The 20,520-nt window shown below is 40.5% G+C and overlaps 1 protein-coding gene across 8 annotated transcripts in view; it reads right to left on the bottom strand.

Annotated features, from left to right (window-relative positions):
• CDKL5 (cyclin dependent kinase like 5) overlaps positions 1 to 20,520 on the bottom strand; it is a 228,918-nt gene that overhangs the window by 181,989 nt on the left and 26,409 nt on the right. For 3 of the 8 annotated variants that reach the window (XM_054676254.2, XM_054676251.2, XM_024353159.3), the window contains exon 2: positions 15,020 to 15,071. The exons of 4 other annotated variants lie outside the window; for them this stretch is intronic. The gene's annotated coding sequence lies outside the window, so the exon portion shown is untranslated. Of the gene's footprint in view, positions 1 to 15,019; positions 15,095 to 20,520 lie in introns of all 8 variants that reach the window. One more of the 8 variants, XM_063804862.1, reaches the window with a different exon arrangement.

Genomic DNA, 20,520 nt, shown 5'->3' with positions numbered 1-20,520 from the left:
CAAAGAGCCTAGAAGTACACAAATTTAGATCTCCTGAAAAAGGTCATCTCCTTTTATTCATTATTGCTAGAGTGGAATATTATCGTTTCAGAAGGACAGCACAATGTCTTATGGCATGCTTGGGTATTTTTAACTTAAATCCACCAAAGACTATGTAAAAGTTACTCCTACTTAAAGTTTGTACTCGTTTTCCTCTCCAAAACTGAAATGATATTATCTGGCCTGGAATTCATTTACTGGGATTGTAAAACTTTAACAACAATGAGAAAAGTCAGAAAATAAGATACAGATGCACTGTATGGTAAAATACACTAGGGAAAGGCCATGGTGTTAATAAGTAAAAGAACAAAAGCTATCCAAAGTACAGCATTTTAAATTCCTCAGTAAATACCATCAGGAAATGAAAATCTTGAGGCTCAAAGTATTTTAACATTGCTATCATCTACTGATGAGATGAGACCAAAAGAGACACTCAATGGGTTCAAAAATATAGTTAGACAGAATGAATAATTGATAGCACAACAGGGTGACTATAGTCAACAATAATTTATTGTACATTTTAAAATAACTAGGCAGCAGCCAGGCACAGTGCCTCATGCCTGTAATCCCAGAACTTTCGGAGGCCAAAGTGGGTGGATCACTTGAGGTCAGGAGATCGAGACCAGCCTGGTCAACATGGTGAGACTCCTGTCTCTACTAAAAATGCAAAAATTAGCAAGGCGTGGTGGCACCCACCTGTAATCCCAGCTACTTGGGAGGCTGAGCCTGGAGGATTGCTTCAACCCGGGAAGAGCTGGTTGCAGTGAGCTGAGGTCATGCCACTGCACTCCAGCCTGGGTGACAGAGTGAGACTCTGCCTCAAAAAAACAATAAAAAATAAAATAAAATACATAAACTGAAACAAAATAAGATAAAAATAAAATAACTAGGCTGGGCACAGTGCCTCATACCTGTAATCCCAGCTAAGGTAGGGGATTGCTTGGGAGACCAAGGTAGGGGATTGCTTGAGCTGAGGAGTTAAGGCACCAGCCTGGACAACATAAGGAGACCTCGTCTCTACAAAAATTACAAACATTAGCTGGGTGTCGCAATGCAAGCCTGTAGTCCCAGCCACTCAGGAGGCTGAAGTGGGAGTATGGCTTGAGCCCTGGAAGTCAAGGCTGCAGTGAGCTGTGATTGCACCACTGCACTCCCGCCTGGGCAACAGAACAAGACCCTGTCTCAAAAAAAATTAATAAAATTAAATTAAAATTAAAAATAACTAAAAGAGTATAACTGGATTGTTTGTAACACAAAGAAAGGATAAATGCTTGAGGTAATGAATACTCCATTTACCCTGATATGATTATTATGCATTGTATACCTGTATCAAAAGATCTCATGTACCCCATAAATATATATACCTACTATGTACCCACAAAAAATAAAAAATAAAAATTTTTAACCACACATTAAAAAAAAGACTTGAGATGCTCAAAATGAGAAGCTCAATGTAGTGGATCAGTCTCTTGTGAACTTGATCAAGCCGGGAACTGTGTTTCCCAGAATTCCCTTTCCTGCACAGTACACCAAGTTCAAGATGGCCAAATTCTTACAAGATCTTCATGAAGGTCACACAGGGTGACGACAAATGCAGAGGTGTGTGGCAGCTTGCAGCTTGTCCCTGCTCTCCTCTTGTCCCCTCTGTGTCCAGCTCTTCTTCTGATCTGACCAACAGTAGAGCAAGACCCAACAACAAATGCTTGGCTGTGGACCCACAGAGGCAGCAGCTACACGGAGGAAACAGCCTTCCACAGAACTCTCCAGAAAAAAGCCTTTCTGCATGCCTACTTTGGTGACTGTACACATTTGGCTTCTTAAAATTTTCCCAGTAAGCTCTCATTTATCAACCTGTACCAGTACCTCAGGAGGATCTATTAGTGATTTTTTCAGGTCTTTCCTTTTTCAGATAGATATTCCCATCCCCAGCACCTCTTATAATTGTGTACAGTCTGATTACCATATAAGTTCCTTACCCATAATACTCACAGTGGTTCTATTTCTCTGACCAAATTCTCAGTAATGTACTCAAAATTCAGCAATTAATCTGTAATCCAGCAGTACTGACAGAATGGGTTTAATTATTCTGATTAAACCCATTCTGAAAGCTATTTTCCTGTTACTATTAAGCTAAAATGTTCCTAAGATAATGAGGTTCACCTCATCCATTTACTTTTTTTTTTTTTTTCTTTTCTTCTTTTTTTTTTTGAGACGGAGTCTCACTCAGCCACCCAGGCTGGAGTGCAGCTGTGCGATCTCAGCTCACTGCAACCACCATCTCCTGGGTTCAAGCGCTTCTCCCGTCTCAGCCTCCCAAGTAGCTGGGATTACAGGCACCCACCATCATGCCCAGCTAATTTTTGTATTTTAGTAGAGACAGGATTTCACCATGTTGGCCAGGCTGGTCTTTAACTCCTGACCTCAGGTGATCCGCCTGCATCGGCCTCCCAAAGTGCTGGGATTACAAGCGTGAGCCACCGCACCCAGCCCATTTACTTCTATATGTAAGAAATGTTCTCTGCTTTCTGTCAAGTGATTCTTTAAAAAGTCTGCTTCATTACTTTTGTCTTTAATCATTTCTCTACATGTGGCACATAAAAATACATATTAAATAATACAACTTACAGTATTTATTCTAAGTGTTCTTTTAATCAATTTGTCATTTGGGGATATGCTAAGAGAAAAGACAAATGGACTAAAAATTGGTAATTTTAAAGAAGTCTTCTTTGAAATAAGCCCGTGAATTCTAACTAGAAAATTATAAAAACACAAAACATATGAAGTAGTCATTAGAAATATCTTTTCCCCCAAAAGGAATGAATATATACTAAGCATTCAAATCCCGAACTAGACACTGGTAGGTCTGATTCAATGAAAAAAAATTTTTTTTTTTTGAGACAGAGTTTTGCTCTCATTGCCCAGGCTGGAGTGCAATGGTACGATCTCAGCTCACTGCAACCTCCGCCTCCTGGGTTCAAGCGATTCTCCTGCCTCAGCCTCCCGAGTAGCTGAAATTACAGGCATGCACCACCACGCCCGGCTAATTTTGCATTTTTAGTAGAGATGGGGTTTCTCCATGTTGGTCAGGCTGGTCTCGAACTCCCGAACTCAGGTGATCCACCCGCCTCGGCCTCCCAAAGTGCTGGGATTACAGGCATGAGCCACTGCACCCCGCTTTTTTTTTTTTTTTTTTTTTTTTTGAGACAGTCTCACTCTGTCGCCCAGGCTGGAGTGCAGTGGCACCATCTCAGCTCACTGCAACCTCTGCCTCCCAGGTTCAAGCAATTCTCCTGCCTCAGCCTGGCAAGTAGCTGGGACTACAGGTGTGTGCCACCATGCCTGGCTAATTTTTGTATTTTTAGTAGACACGGGGTTTCACCATGTTGGCCAGGCTGGTCTGTAACTCCTGACCTCCAATGATCTGCCCGCCTCAGCCTCCCAAAGTGCTGCAATTATAGGCGTTAGCCACCGCGCCCAGCCCTATTCAATGATTTTTTGTGACCTTTTCTAAAGAGTCTTCAGTTTCTTTTTGACCTTAAAAACCATAAAAGTCTAATATACATTTTCGTACAGCTTTTATAAATTACCAACTATTTCTTTCATGATTGTGACATTAGGTATTCTATAGTTAGCCTACTATATTCAAGGGTATAAAAACAACTCAAAAGTGAAAAGACAGAAATTATCTGCCATGAGTAAGAACCATACTTCAATATGAGATCTGAGTACTAATCTCCAAAGCACTACGTAAGACTAAGAAAACTGATTGTATCTGAAAACCCAACCCTAGAAGTAGCTAGTAGTACTGGGGGTGAGGGAAGATTAGGAGATATTCATGCTAATAAAAGAACTCTTGTTTTACAAAATAATTCACTTTATAACTTATTTTAAAAGAACATTCATAAGGTGTGTTTAAAATTACCGTATCTAGAAAAACTCTGGGAACAAATCATTTTACAAGATGGTGTTATTCTATAAAAACAAGTATAAATGCAAAAGCCAGTGCTTACGCTTACTAAAGGCCCACCGCTGGATCCCTACCCACAAAATGGTATAGAACTCATATTTCCAGTGGGAAGGATTTCTTCAGCTCCAACTCAAGAAAGAAACATACAACTAATGATTCACTAAAACACCACTGGGAAAAGAAAGAAATAGCACGTTATGTGGCTTCTTATAGAATGCTTGAGTTTACTATAGAGTTTATATTTAATTTACACTTACTATGAAGAAAAATTGTACTTACAGTATCCGCACATTCTGAAAAGAATCCAGAACACTGTGAATCAATTCCTTTAAGGTCACAAATTTTAACTTAAATCAGTCTCAGATCCCATTCATTTGCTGATTATAATTATAGCTATAGCTATTTTTTTCAAATTGGAAAACTACATACTGAATTGAAATATAATCATACTCCAAAATTAGAATAAGATTTTTCTCTAAACTTGATATTTAAAATTTTTTAATCTACAGGAATAATAAAATTATTTAACCAGCTAGACTGGTTGAAGATACTAAAATTATTTTTTTAATCTGAGCACATTTCAATCATCACTTAACATTAGTTTCTAAAGTTTTCTAAAGTCTTCATAACAATTCACATATACAACTGACATTAATCAAACACCTATCACATGTAAACTGCAGTGAAAGACAAAAAAAAAGGTGGGGGATAATTCTCCTTCCACAACACTAATTACAATTACAGCTTTTGCTTGCCCACTCCCTTAATTCCCAAAATAGTCAACAGAGCCCTTGCTCATTGTAACTGTCTCTTGCTGGTCCTTCATGGAGATGAACCTGCAATGGTGGGCTGTTTTAAGTTGCAGTCCCTTTACTGAGGCTGCTTAGCATTTGTTGACCTCCTTGACTACAGCAGCTTACAGACTCCTCAAGTTCACAAGGAGCATGCATGAAAATGCTACAGGACAACCTATGACAATACTCTGATCCCTCAGCTGCAACTCATCAAATTACTAATGTTGTCCTGAACCCCTATTAACTTCAATAGGGACAGCACCATGTTTGAAAAGCCAAAGAAGAGACCCAGAGCTAGTGAAAAAGATGTAGGGTTTTTGAGGGAACTTACATGCAGGGCCATCCAGTCCAGTGGCAGCAGGCTAGAAAGAAGAACTGATCTCACTTGTAAAAAAGCATGCAGTTTATATAACATTTTGACTTAGCACCCTCCCCCACCAACCTCCACCTGGCAACCTTCATTTAACCCAAAACAAAGATCCTCAATCTTCCTGCAAAGCCCAGGATCCACAGGACTGGCCTGGGGGCTCAGATGTTCCTTATAGATAATGAATGAATCTGCTGGTTGGTCACTGCCGGATTCCTTAGTTCGGTACCCTATGAACACAAGTTGTTCTTAGACCTCAGGGTCATTCTCGGGGTATGCTTAAGTAAGTTACTGCTGTCAGGTACATATGCTATACAGGTTCATATTCAGAGTATGCCACTGTTATTACTGTCAGATGTGTCTGGCATACAACTAGTCAATTTGGTATTTTCCTCTGGAAAACATTACCTGACACTTGCTCACAATGATGCTCATATGCCACTTCTCTCCCAACGAAGTTTCCAGAGTTCTTCCTGCAGTGCATCTCTATTGGCACCACAGAGCATTACCCAAGCAAGCCAATGCCCTCTGCAAATGCGGAGAGCTCCCTGGGGTACTTCCAGTAGGAGGCTCATAAGAACAAGGACTAGGAAATGAGCCAGGCATGGTGGCTCACACCTGTAATCCCAGCACTTTGGGAGGCCAAGGTGGGAGGACTGCTTAAGCCCAGGAGCTTAAGACCAGCCTGGGCAACATGGCAAAACCCTGTCTCTACAAAAAAATACAAAAAATTATCTGGGCGTGGTGGCGGGTGCCTGTAGTCCCAGCTACTCGGGAGGCTGAGGCAGGAGGATCTCTTGAGCCCAGGAGCTCAAGGCTGAGGTTGCAATGAGCAACCACACTCCAACCTGGATGACAAAGCAAGACCCTGTCTCAAAAAAAGGAAAAGAAAAATGAGCACATCAGAGACACCTTATGGCTTCACTAGTGACTTCACTACTTGGAAGAATTTTTTAAACTACTGATAAGTTTTCATATTTTAAGTCCTTGAGATACACATTAAAAGCTGTCTCAAAAAAAATTAAATTTTAAAGATTTCATAAGATTTGCTTATAAATCCATTAGGAACATTTATAACATTGTCTCAAACAATACTATTAGCTTTCACTGGGATTGAGGCACCTTTGAGATTTGGGTTTAAATTCAAAGATAATTCAGAAATGAGAATGGGGTGTAGTTTTTATCTTTCATTTAGGAAGACTTTCTGCTTCCAGTAATAATGATTATATATAATTCAGACAAATCTCTTCACTGAGAACAGGTAGAAATCTAGACAAAAATGAGTGCTAGGAATGACCAAAAAACCTATCATTTTCCACAGATTGTACACAATAGAAAATCCAAAACAATCTACAAGTAAGCTAGCAGAAAAAATTAGCTTATCAAAGCTGAGGGATACAAAAGTTAATGTTCAAAAACCAACAGTATTTCTATACACCAGCAATAAAGCTAGGAAATGAATTTTTAATACCATTCCTGAAACCATCAAAAATTATCAAATTCCTAGAAATAAAAAGTGGAAAATCTTCTATGTAGAAAGCTATTAAACAAACAAAAAATACTTTTACAAATTAAAGGGACCTAATAAAGTGAAGGGATATCCCATGTTCTTGAAATTTAACACTGTAAAGATGTCAATTCTATCCAAATTGATCTAGAGACCCAATACAATCCCAACCAATCCTAACAAATTTTTAATAGAAATTTACAGGCTGATTTTATTTATTTACTTATTTATTTATTTGAGACAGAGTCTCACTCTATCGCCCAGGCTGGAGAGCAGTGGCACAATCTCGGCTGACTGCAACCTCCCCTTCCCGGATTCAAGGGATTCTCCTGCCTCAGCCTCCCGAGTAGCTGGGATTACAGGCACCCGCCACCATATCTAGCTAATTTTTTTTGTATTTTTAGTACAGACGGGGTTTCACCATGTTGGCCAGGCTGGTCTCGAACTTCTGACCTCAAGTGATCCGCCCACCTCGGCCTCCCAAAAGTGCTGGGATTACAGGCATAAGCCACCATGCCCGGCAGAAGATTTAAAAATGTATACATAAATACAAATAGCCAAGGCAAACAAGACGTCCTTGAAGAAGTACAACAAAAAGACTTTCTCTCTGGATCAGGACATATTATAAAGCTCAGTCACTAGACAAACAGATGAAAAGAATGAACAGAAGGCCCAGAAATAGATCATACAGGGATGCTTGCTGTACAAGACAGTTGGCACTGCAAATCAGATCTTTTCAAATGACACTGTCATTTGGCTATTCATAAGGGAAAACAAAATTCAACTTAACCTCCAACTTACACCATACATAAATATTAACTTCAGGTGGATTACAGACCTAAATATAAAAGTCAAAACAATAATGCTCCTTAAATATACTATAGAAGAATATCTCTTTGTGGATACAGCAAGCACCCACCATAAAGGAAAAGACAGATAAACTGGACTATATTAAAATTAAGAACTTCTATTTGTCAAAAAGAAAGTTAACAGTTAAGCCACAAAGCAGATATTATATATACATGTACACACACTGACATTTTTTAAATGGCCAACACATGATAACAAAAAGCAGACCAACTCTTAGTCAATAATTTTACTGATTTTAAATTCCCTAAAGAAAATGCACTTTGTTATTGCCTGAACCTGGGGTAGACCTCACCTATCACCCCCAGCCTTAGGTACACTACTGACTTTTGGGGTTTTGCAATGTTTATGTCATCACCTAGGTCAAGTTACATAAGGTTTGGCTTTGTGATAATTCACTGAATATCTCCTATACCTTATGAAGTGTTTGCCATGCTTCACTGTGGCATAGTTTAAAAAGCCAATGAGTATGTACACCTCTTGATTTAAAAAAGTGGTAAAATAAAAAAAAGAGAAAGACAGAAGCTGAATATCCTTAATATGTTAGCATCTTACAAATCAGTATAATATAAACACCCAAAGAGAAAACAGACAAAGAGATATTAACAGTCCTTTCACAAAAGAAATGCAATTATCTAATAAAAGCTGTTTGTTCCTGGCCAGGCATGATGGCTCACATCTGTAATTCTAGTACTTTAGGAAGCTGAGGTGGGAGGATCACTTGACCTCAGGAGTTACAGACCATCCTGGGCAACTTAGTGAGACCTCATCTCTATTTTAAATAAAAAGAAGAAAAAGAAAAACCCTGTTCCATCGCAATCGTAATCAATTAAATTAAAAAAAAAACAAAAATGAGAAATCAGTTTTAACCTATCAGATTGGTAATAAGTAAAGTAACTGGAAAATATCTAGTGCTCTCTCATAGGTATGGGAAAATGTGAACTCACATTCAAATCAGGTAGAAAGAAATATAAAGGTTCCTGCCCATAATTTCTTTAAAAAAAAAACAACAAAAAAACACACACCACACTTAAGAAGATGGTATATTCTGTCATACATGTCACAAAACTAAGAAATGGGCAAACTATTCCACATCTTTGCTTGTGGCTCATAAAATTCACTAGGAGCTAGCTGCCTATTTTAAAGGAGAACTTTGGAACTTGGTATTGACCTATGTAATGAGACTATTTTATGCCCAATATTAATTATTTCTTGTAAGACACCGTAATAAACTTGCTATTCTAATAAAAGCCACAAATGTTTCATCTTTTTTCTTCTTAGTTGCAGTTCTTCTCCCCAGACTAACAGCACACCAAGCATCTTAAACTGTTTTGCCCCAGATTTCCTCTGTAACAACTAATGTGGACAGGATGTTTTTATGACCATGGATAATGAAATTGCAATCTTTACCAATTAGCTGCTTGTATAAACATTCTGTTTCCCAAATATAAAATCCACCAATTTCCAAACGCACACTGATCATTCATGTGTGGAACACTAACGTATTCAAATTCAATTTGTCTGAGAAAATTTGTTACGGAATTGTATAATTCCATGCATACAAAACTGAGTTTAAAGAAACAAATGTATACTCAAAATATTTAAAGAGAATAATGTTTTGCTAATCTCTGTAAAGTGGGATTTGAGGCGATTCTGCATTCTTCTTCACTGTCCCCTCAAGGACCTGAATTTCTTACACTAAACTTGTACATTCAGGGGAAGAAGCAATTATTTGTAGAAAACATCCTCTTCCCCCTTGTCCCATTTTCCTGCACCACGTGGCCTTTGCATCTTCTGCCTGCACTGCTTCTAAAGGCACCACCATCCTCTCAACACCCAGGTTCAGAACCATAGCTGCTTCTGAGGCTATGGCCTCTTTCCTGACACTTGACCAGCCAGCTGTCAAGGCTCACATCCCAGCTGTGTTGCTCCTTTCACTTTCCAAGGCTGCTACTCCCAGCTTCCGGTATCTTTTATTTTTTTCATTTATTTTTTATTTTTGAGACAGAGTCTTGCTCCGTCACCCAGGCTGGAGTGCAGTGGCGCAATCTTGGCTCACTGCAACCTCCGCCTCCTGGGTTCAAGCGATTCTCCTGCCTCAGCCTCCTGAGTAGCTGGGATTACAGGCGCACGCCACCATGGCTGGTTAATTTTTGTATTTTTAGTAGAGACGGGGTTTCACCATGTTGGCCAGGCTGGTCACGAACTCCTGACCTCAAGTGATCCGCCCACCTAGGCCTCCCAAAATGCTGAGATTATAGGCGTGAGCCACCACGCCCGGCCTCCAGTATCTTTTAGTTTTAATTCATCTTACAAAAAAAGTTTGTTGGCTCACTCTTCCTAAAGTAAACTCCAAGGATGTCCTTTCCTTCACCCTAACAGTTCCCCAGCCCCATATACTCACACCCTAGTACTCAATCAAGGTCTCTGCAGTAAGGCCCCTGCCTTCTTGTTCTCATAACTTCCCTTCTCAAACCTTACTTCAACTATTCTCTGACCAATTAAGTCTAGACCAATGGTTTTCAAACTTTAACACATCACAATCACCTAGAGAACTAGTTAAAACCCAGGTTTCTGGGATTTCTGAGTTTCTGAATCAGTAGGTCTGGAGTGGAGCCCAAGAGTTTGCATTTCTAACAAGTTTCCAGATGATGCTGATGCTGCTGGTCTGGGGACCACACTCTGAGTACCACTTGGTATAGACTATATGTTCCTGCTACATGATTCCATCAAGCAATTCCCTTCACCTGGCATATATTGCAGCTGCGACTGAAATCCTTTCAAGATGGACCTCTTAGACCACAACCCTTCCATGAAGCTTTACAGCAGGGGTGTCAAATCTTTTGGCTTCCCTGGGCCACATTGGAAGAATTGTCTTGGGCCACACAGGAAATATTCTAACACTAACGATAACCAATAAGCTAAAAAAGAAAAAAAAAAACGCAAAAAAAATCTCATGTCTTAAGAAAGTTTACGAATTTGTGCTGGGCCACATTCAAAGCCATCCTGGGCCACATGCAGCCCACAGACCGCGCGGGTTGGATAAGCTTACTTTACAAGGATACCTTCCCCTCTCTGCAACCCAAATAAAATGTGATATGCTGTGATATGGAAGCCCGGCAGCACTTTATTTCCAATTCTAGTGACAATTATAGTTGGTCTTGTATCATAGTATGTGCCTCCTATCCCCATTAGACAAGGTCAAGAGGTTAGGAGATTCATTCTCATTGGTCTTTGGACATGGAGATGCCTAGCACAGAACCTTGCAAATATCAAGAACTCAGTTTGAAACTTGCTGACTTATGCTGAACTAGAATTTCAAAAGGGCATTGTCCTTTATTCTGTTACACACTGCAAGCCCTCAAATAGTAGCTAGTAATATCACTGACAGGCAAAGTACACTCATTCCCATAACAGTAAGCAACAGGAAGCAGTACTCAACACAATCCATTTACAAAGGCATGAACAAGTTTCTTCAAAGACCGTGTGTCTTGAAAGTAAATCAAGATTGACAATAGAGGGAGAGATAAGATGCTTAGTTTTTATATTCTTTTAAGGTCTTTTGAATGATATGGTAGGTCTATACTATTTTCAGATTTATCTGCAAGTGACCCCAAAGGTCTGTGATGTTTGGTAATTAATGACTTAACTCACACAGGCTTGGTGGAAATACTCGGACAGTAAAAATGCCTAATGGCAAACTTTAATCTTTTGTCCTTTCAAAAAGAAAGCAACATAAATTGCTACAACTATTTTAGAAAACTGGCCATGCTGTGGCCCAGCAACTTCCCTCCTTCCTAGGTATGTACCCAAGAGAAAGGAAAGCAACTGCCCACCAAAAGACCGGTACAAAAACATTCATAGTTTTATTTGAATTAGCCAAAAAACAGGAATCTAACTAGATACTCATTGACAAGAAAGTGGATAAATTGTGTTTTACCATGCAATAAAATGGAAACAAGAAAAAGATTCAGGAAACTTTTGCTCCAATCATTGTAAACCACACTCCCCAAATGAGAAAGAAACCCAAGGGAACGAATGGTTCACCAAAATATTTCCATCGTGCCCAACCCTATCTTCCCTGAGAAATTATATGTAGTACTGTGAATATCAAATTTGGGAACATGGAAAATTTCATTGTGATGCCTCCTGCCAACCCACAGCATTCTGACATGATGGGCCTCCTTAAATCCCACTTAATAAGGGATAAAAACCTAGATAAGCCAGGAATGGTGGCTCACACCTATAATCCCAGCACTTTGGAAGGCCAAGGTGGGAGGATCACTTGAGCCCAGGAGTTCAAGGCTAGCCTGGGCAACATGGCAAAACCCCGCTTCTACAAAAAATACAAAATTAGCTGGGCATGGTGGAATGCACCTGTGTGGTCCCAGCTACTCTGGAGGCTGAGGTGGGAGGATCACCTGAACCTGGATAGATAGAGGCTGCAGTGAGCTGAGATCACACCACTGCACCCCAGCCTGGGCAAGAGAGTGAGACCCTGTCTCCAAAAAATAAATAAATAATAAATAAATAAATAAAAAGAACCTTGATATGGTTTGGATCTGTGTCCTCACCCAAATCTCAGGTTCAATTGTAATCCTCAATGTTGGAGGTGGGGCCTGGTGGGAGATGATTAGATAATGGGTGCAGTTTCTAATAGTTTAACACCATCTACCTGGGTACTGTTCTCATGATACTGAGTTCTCAAAAGACCTGGTTGTTTAAAAGTGTGTAGTACGGTCCCCCCTACGGCACCCCGCTTCCTCCTGCCATGTAAGACTTGCCAGCTTCCCCTTTGCTTTCTGCCATGATTGAAAGCTTCCTGAGGCCGAGTGCGGTGGCTCACGCCTGTCTCAACATTTTGGAAGGCCGAGGCAGGCGGATCACGAGGTCAAGAGATCGAGACCATCCTGGCCAACATGGTGAAGCCCCATCTCTACTAAAAATACGAAAATTACTCTGTCTCTACTAAAAATACAAAATTAGCCAGGCATGGTGGCGCACACCTGTAATCCCAGCTACTCGGGAGGCTGGGGTGGGAGAATCGCTTGAACCCAGGAGGCAGAGGTTGCAGTGAGCCGAGATCGTGCCATTGCACTCCAGCCTGGGCAACAAGAGCAAAACTCAGTCTCGGAAAAAAAAAAAAAAAAAAATTAGCTGGGTGTGTGGCATGCACCTGTAGTCCCAGCTACTCAGGAGGCTAAGGTAGGAGAATCACTTGAACCCGGGAGGCACAGGTTGCAGTGAGCTGAGATCACACCACTGCACTCCAGCCTGGTGACAGAACGAGACTCCATCTCAAAAAAAAAAAAAGAAAGAAAGAAAGCTTCCTGAGGCCTCCCCAGAAGCAGTCATGCCTCCTGTACAGCCTGCAGAACCATCCATGAACATATTAAACCTCTTTTCTTTATAAATTACCCAGTCTCAGGTACTTCTTTTTTGTTTGTTTGTTTTTTAAGGCAGTCTCGTTCTGTCGCCCAGGCCGGAGTGCAGTGGCGCGATCTTGGCTCACTGCAACCTCCACCTCCCAGGTTCAAGAGATTCTCCTGCCTCAGCCTCCCGAGTAGCTGGGATTACAGTCGCCCACTACCATGCCTGGCTAATTTTTTTTTGTATTTTTAGTAGAGACGGGGTTTTGCCATGTTTTAGCCAGGCTGGTCTCGAACTCCTGACTTCAGGTGGTCCGCCTGCCTCAGCCTCCCAAAGTGCTGGGATTATAGGCATGAGCCATGGTGCCCGGCCTCAGGTATTTCTTTATAGCAGCACGACAACAAAACTGATACAAACCTAGATAAAAGTTCTTAAATTTTCAATGTGATGAAATTTGTTCTAAAAACCCTCTTAAAAAAGTACACCAGGATACACGTTGAATAAAGCCAGCTAAGCTATTTCCTGTTATGCACATGTATAGCCTCTCCCCCTTTTATCTAAACTATTTAATGCTCCAGTTGTTTTTTATTTCTGCGTACCTACCACTTACTGTCCCAGGCCCTGGTAAAACTGAAGGCAGAAGGAAAAGACAGAAAAGTTCCCTGATCTCCCTGAAGGAAGGAAATACAGGTAATAATAATGCCAGGAAGTAAACTAACCAAAGCTTTTCCAACCCTCCAGGTACAACTGTGGAACCACATTCTAGACCAGTGCTACCTAACAGAACACTCTGCAATGATGGGAATGTTCTATATCTGCACTGTCTAATACAGTAGCCACTAGTCAAATGTGGCTATTGGGTATCTGAACTGTGGCCAGTGCAACTGAGGAACTGAACCTTTATTTTCTTTTTCTTTTTCTTTTTTTTTTTTTGAGACAGGGTCTCGCTCTGTCGCCTAGGCTGGAATGCAGCGGTGCAATAATGCACAGCTCACTGCAGCCTCAATGTCCCGTTCCCAAATGATCCTCAGCCCCACCTCCACCATAACTCCCACAGTATCTGGAACTACAGGCATGTGCCACCACACCCAGCTGATTTTGGGGTGGGGGGGGATTTTTTGTAGACACAGAGTTTCACCATGTTGCCCAAGCTGGTCTCAAACTCCTGGGTTCAAGTTAATCTTTTAGTTTTAATTAAAATTTAATAAATTTAATGTCTAATTAACATATTTACATAGCCACATGTAGCTAGAAGCTACCACATTTGACAGCACAATTCTACACATGTCCATCATATTTACCATTAATATATACTATAGTTCAACTATAGTATACAGTATAGTAATTAGAAATTATACTATAGTTACAACTACTAGTTGTAAGCAGCATCAATTTAACAGCTCTTGAAGGGGGAATAAAAAACATTAAGCAGGCTGGGTGCGGTGGCTCACGCCTGTAATCCCAGCACTTTGGGAGGCTGAGGCAGGTGGATCACCTGAGGTCAGGAGTTTGAGACCAGCCTGGCCAACATGGTGAAACCCTGTTTCTACTAAAAATACAAAAATATTAGCCAGGCATGGTGGCGCATGCCTGTAATCCCAGCTACTCGGGAGGCTGAGGCAGGAGAATCTCTTGAACCCAGGAGGCGGAGGTTCCAGTGAGTCGAGATCGCGCCATTGCACTCCACTCTGGGCAACAAGAGTGAAACTCCATCTCAAAAAAAAAAAAGCCGGGCATGGTGGCTCACGTCTACAATTCCAGCACTTTGGGAGGCCCAGGCAGGCCAATCACGAGGTCAGGAGTTCGAGACCAGCCCAACCAACATGGTGAAACCCCATCTCTATTAAAAATATAAAAATTAGCTGGGCATGGCAGCATGCACCTGTAATCCCAGCTACTAAGGAGGCTGAGGCAGGAGAATTGCTTGAACCCAGGAGGCAGAGGTTGCAGTGAGCCGAGATCGCACCACTGCACTCCAGCCTGGGCAACAGAGCGAGACTCAGTCTCAAAAACAACAACAACAACAACAACAAAAACATTAAACATACCAGGGTTTAGACGCATCTGGATTTCAGAGATGCTAGAAGAAAATGGGAAGAAAAGTGTACCTTAGAACAGAGGAAATCCAGTAGCCATGTTTTCCCCTTGAAGATGAGCAGCCTGTGGAAAATGATATAATACATCTAAGCCTACAATAGAGCTCCGCACAGAGAAAGTGTTCAATAAACATTTGCTCAACAAAGTACCAAAATAATCCCCGACTAGGATTCTAAGAACGAGGAATTGGATCTGTTATATTTGTATTCCTAGCACCTACACAGTGCTTAGAACAATATGCACTAAATATTTATCTTTTAATTGGCATGCAATGACGACAGTGGAAAAATTGGTGGGGCTACAAATAACATTTCAAAGACAGAAGCAGAACTCACTGACCAGAATGGGGAATTGAAAGAACTCTAGTACTATGCACAGAAAAAGGCAAGTCTAGAAGAGGAGTTGAGTTTGAGGAAAGAAGCTAAATGTAAGAGAATAGTATGTGGTGCCTACTACTTAGAAAACTATATACTAGATACTTTAAGAACTATAAAGGTGCAACTTGCCCTCAAGAAGTTAAGGTCCAGCAGAGGATGGAGTCTGTATGTAACTATAGTGCAAAGAAACGATAAATGCTCTAAGAAGGATACTGATGAAGTGTTGTGGCTATGCAGAAGATAGAAAAGCATATTTCCAGAAGCACAGGGTTAGGGTTAAAACAATAAAGCATTACACCAAGGGCAAGAAAGAAGAGGAAAATGGCCAAAAGCAATAGATTGTTAAGGAAAATAAAGATTATTGCAGAGGAAGAAGGCTAGAGATGGAAGTAGGAAGACTAGGTGTATTTGACAGAAAAGAAGGGAAAAGAATTTGAAGGAGATCCAGACTATCCAATGCCATAAAGCAGTAAAATATCTGCCAAAAAATCCTAATTATTGTTACCATTCCAAGTCCAGTTCAGGTCCTATCTACTCTCAAATCCTCTCAAATTCCTTCAGGCTTGAATTAATCTCTCCTCCTCATATATTCCCACTGTACCAACAATATACATGTCCACAGACAAGAACTATGTATTATTAAGCTCAGAACTCTGTAGACATAGCACAGCATCTTTGACATATGGAATATAATATACTCAACTGAGTATAATTATCCTAAAATATTCTCTGAACTGAGTTTATAAATAATAACAGCTTATTTTTCAGTAGCACATCAATGAAAACTACACCACATCAAGATTGGGTTGTGACGGAAGGTTGGGTTGTGACGGGCAGGCGCGGTGGCTCACGCCTGTAATCCCAGCTCTTTGGGTGGCCAAGGTGGGTGGACCACCTGAAGTCAGGAGTTCGACCAGCCTGGCTAACATGGTGAAACCCCGTCTCTACTAAAAATACAAAAATTAGCTGGGCGTGGTGGTGGGCACCTGTAATCCCAGCTACTCAGGAGGCTGTGGCAGGAGAATCACTTGAACCTGGGAGGCGGAGATTGCAGTGAGCACCACCACACTCCAGCCTGGGTGACAAGAGCAAAACTCCGTCTCAAAAAAAAAAAAAGAAAGAAAGAAAGAAAGAAAGAAAAAGATTGGGTTGTGACATCTACTTAAGTGGCCAGAACTTCTGTTTCATTCAGTTTGTTGGGTATCAACTGTGGATCAGATGTTGTATACAAAAGTTTTTCAGAGGAAGACCTCATAGTAAAGGTGAAAGGGTTAACTCCAAATGAGAAGTGCTAAAATAAAGGTAGTCACGTGCTGCATAATGATGTTTCAGGCAATGACAGAAACAGGCTTTACAGAAATCTTGGACAGGAAAAGGCTTTACAGAAATCTTAAACAGTGATTTTCTCCAAGCATTCCCAGTAACAGTTATCTTCTGTTACATGATAATTGTTACGATTATCTTCTGTTACATAAAAAAGCATGTTATTCATGGGAAATGGAATTTTTAAAAAGTATAAAATGCATTACAGAAGCGGGTTTGCACTGTGCACTGAAGTGCCATACTGGCCTCCAGCAGGCCTCTTAACAGTCCTCAACCTAACAGTTACCAAACTCCTCATCAAACTCCTCATTACCTCTGGAAAACAGAGATCTGGCTGTTGCCATCAGTACAAATGTTTTTGGCTAATGGTTAACTATCTAGTTCAACTTCACACTTCTGCTCCCTTATATTAAGCTGGATGCTTTGCATCCAAAAGTCAGTTGCATTTCTTACCCAAAACTGTCAATTCCTCTGGTAACAATCATTACATGTTTTTCATTTAAATAGTGTGCAAACCAATTACAAGAAAGTGCCATTTTTGTAAAAATTACATTGGATGCTTTGGTAAGATTCAACAAAGGTGATGAGTCACTTAAAAAATGTGCCTGTCAAATCGGATGTGGGTTAGATTATGTTAAAAGACAGGAGACAACTATAAAAATCTATTATTCTGCACTAGTTTCATAGGTTATCTAAATTATTGCTCCACTTTCAAGTCGTCGAAACTGAACCTACTGCACACATAGGATGGATTATACAAGATGACACCGAACTTCAGTCAGCTGAGAAAGATCCTAGACATACGTCAAAATAGTGGCAATGAGCTAGGCATGGTGGCTCATGCCTCTAATCCCAGCACTTTGGGAGGCTGAGGCAGAGGTTGCAGTGACCCAAGATCATGCCACTGCCCTCCAGCCTGCGTGACAGAGTGAGACATGGTCTCAAAAAAAAAAAAAAAAAAATACACTTGAGAACTATTATAGTGATGCAATGATATTATATCATTTCCATGCAATGACATTATATCATTTTCAAATGATATAATGAGGCAGGTGGATCATTTGAGGTCAGGAGTAGAAGACCAGCCTGGCCAAAATGGTGAAACCTCATCTCTACTAAAAATGTAAAAATTAGCCAGCATGGTAGTGTGCGCCTATAATCCCAGCTACTCGGGAGGCTGAGGCAGGAGAATCGTTTGAACCTGGGAGGCAGAGGTTGCAGTGAGCCAAGATCACGCCACTGCGCTCCAGCCTGGGAGACAGAGCAAGACTCCGCCTCAAACAAACAAACAAATACTGGTAATCAAAAGTATGCTTTAGGCTGGGCACGGTGGCTCACACCTGTAATCCCAGCACTTTGGGAGGCCGAGGCAGGCAGATCATGAGGTCAGGAGTTTGAAACCAGCCTGGCCAACGCAGTGAAACCATGTCTCTACTAAAGATACAAAAATTAGCCAGGCATGGTGGCAGGCACCTGTAATCCCAGCTACTCAGGAGGTTGACACACAAGAATCCCTTGAACCTGGGAAGTGGAGGTTGCAGTGAGCCGAGATCACACCACTGCACTCCAGCCTGGGCGACAAAGCAAGACTCCATCTCAAAAAAAAAAAGAAAGAAGAAAGAAAAGTATGCTTTATGGCAAAATAGTTATATGTGCATTCGTATTTGATTGCTTAGAGCTTTACCAATTTTTAAAATTAATTTTCCAATTATGGACTCCAAACCATCAAATAAGGGCAGCTCCTACAAGAACACCCTGCTAACACTATTCCTTCAAGTCTCTACATAAAGGCTACCTCCTGATTAACAGCCCCAAGGATACTAACCACCTCTTCAAAATACCTTCAACTAGTGCTAGGCTGCTATTGGGTTTAACCTCAAAACACTTTAAAAAGCCAAATGCATTATAAATAACGAAAATTACATTACTTTCCTCTTTCAATCTTGATGCTCAATAAGTAAAACAAAACGAGCTCAATAAATCACTGCAGAGTTAGATCTTACAAAGACAACACGCCTATGAAAACGTAGGTTTTTCAAAAGAATCTGTGAAAATCCAAGGCTAAGCAATTTAAGGAGAGAATCTATACCTTAATGGAGGAGAAATAAGTAGGAAATAAGTCAAAGTATGTGAAACAAACTAAAAAAGAAAGGAAATATATATGGACCAATTTTAACAAAAATTCAGTTACCCCAGAGAAGTGCTAGACTGGTTCTAAAAAGGAAAATGTTAAAACTCAATTTTAAGATTAATGATACATCCACTAATCTTACTCACTGCTACATTTTATTATATATAAAGAAAACATTCATGAAACCAGGAAGTACACATCATGGTCTTTTCTTTAAAGTACCTTACAATCCAGTTGTGAACACTGGAATTAATACACGAAAACTTTATGTCCAGAGATTAGGACAATAGGTGTTATTGTCCTAATAAATGTTTGCTGGTCTCACTAAGAGATAAACATCTTAAGATCCTACATTATTAACTTATCAAGACAAAAGGCAAGATGTGACAATTCAGACTCATGATGACCAAATGAACTGTACAAATCAAAATAGCTATAAATGTTCAAAGGAAACAGTACCCCTTTCAGACTGAAGAGGTTATGTTTTATACAGGAGATAGTATATGAACTACATCTGAAAAAATTAGTGGGGTTACAGTAAAGTTGTGTGACCAAAAAGAAGAGGGCACTCAAACGTGGTTAAAAACACTTGAGGCCCAGTGGCCCACGCCTGTAATCCCAGCACTTTGGGAGGCTGAAGCGGATGGATCACGAGGTCAGGAGTTCGAGACCAGCCTGGCCAACATGGTAAAACCCCATCTTTACAAAAAAATACAAAAATTAGCCAGGCGTCGTGGTGCACGCCTGTAATCCCAGCTACTAGGGAGGTTGAAGCACGAGAATCACTTGAACCCAGGAGGTGGAGATTGCAGTGAGCCAAGATTGTGCCACTGCCCTCCAGCCTGGGTGACAGAGCGAGACACAGTCTCAAAAAAAAAAAAAAAAAAAAAAAAACTTGAGGACTATTATAAATAGTGATGCAATGATACTATAACATTTCCATGCAATGACATTAAATCATTTTCAAAGTGCTTTCATGTTTATCATTTTACTGACTGGACATCACAACCACCCAGTGAATTCACAAACCAGAGAACCATACACTTGAGGAGAAACACAGAAAAAGAATACCTAAGCCTGGGCAACATGGCAAAACCCAATCTCCACTAAAAATACAAAAATTAGCCGGGCGTGGTGGCGTGTGCCTGTAATCCCAGCTACTTGGGAGGCTGAGGTGGGAGAATCGCTTGAATGCGGGAGTCGGAGGTTGCAGTGAGCCAAGATTGCACCACTGCACTCCAGCCTGGGTGACAGAGTAAGGCTCTGTCTCAAAAAAAATAAAAAAAAATAATGCAGTGTTCCATGTGGAGAGTGAAAGCGATGTGTTAATACTACTTACTACCTGAAATAAGCTCATAGATGTCCTACTTCAAATCCTATACAGGGGTCTTACCATTTTTACTAAAAGACCATATTTCACTATCTAAGACAACCAACTACAGACAGCTAAATACAGAGTAAACTCTGAGACAGTAATCACTTATTCTATTAAAGTTTTTATATTATGAAATTCATCTACCTAAAGTTTTCCCCTTGAGTCTGAGCCTAATTATAATTGATTTTCCATACTCTACCAGAGATTAGAATGAAAAATCTATTAACACAATCATCCTTAGAGTGCAACAAATTGAGCCATTTACCCTAGCCCCAAACTTGGGAAGCCCTTTGCAGTTGTTACAGA

Source organism: Pan troglodytes, chromosome X (assembly GCF_028858775.2).
Source record: "Pan troglodytes isolate AG18354 chromosome X, NHGRI_mPanTro3-v2.0_pri, whole genome shotgun sequence".
Classification (NCBI taxonomy): Eukaryota; Metazoa; Chordata; class Mammalia; order Primates; family Hominidae; genus Pan; species Pan troglodytes.
This window is presented reverse-complemented; position numbering and strand designations above follow the sequence as displayed.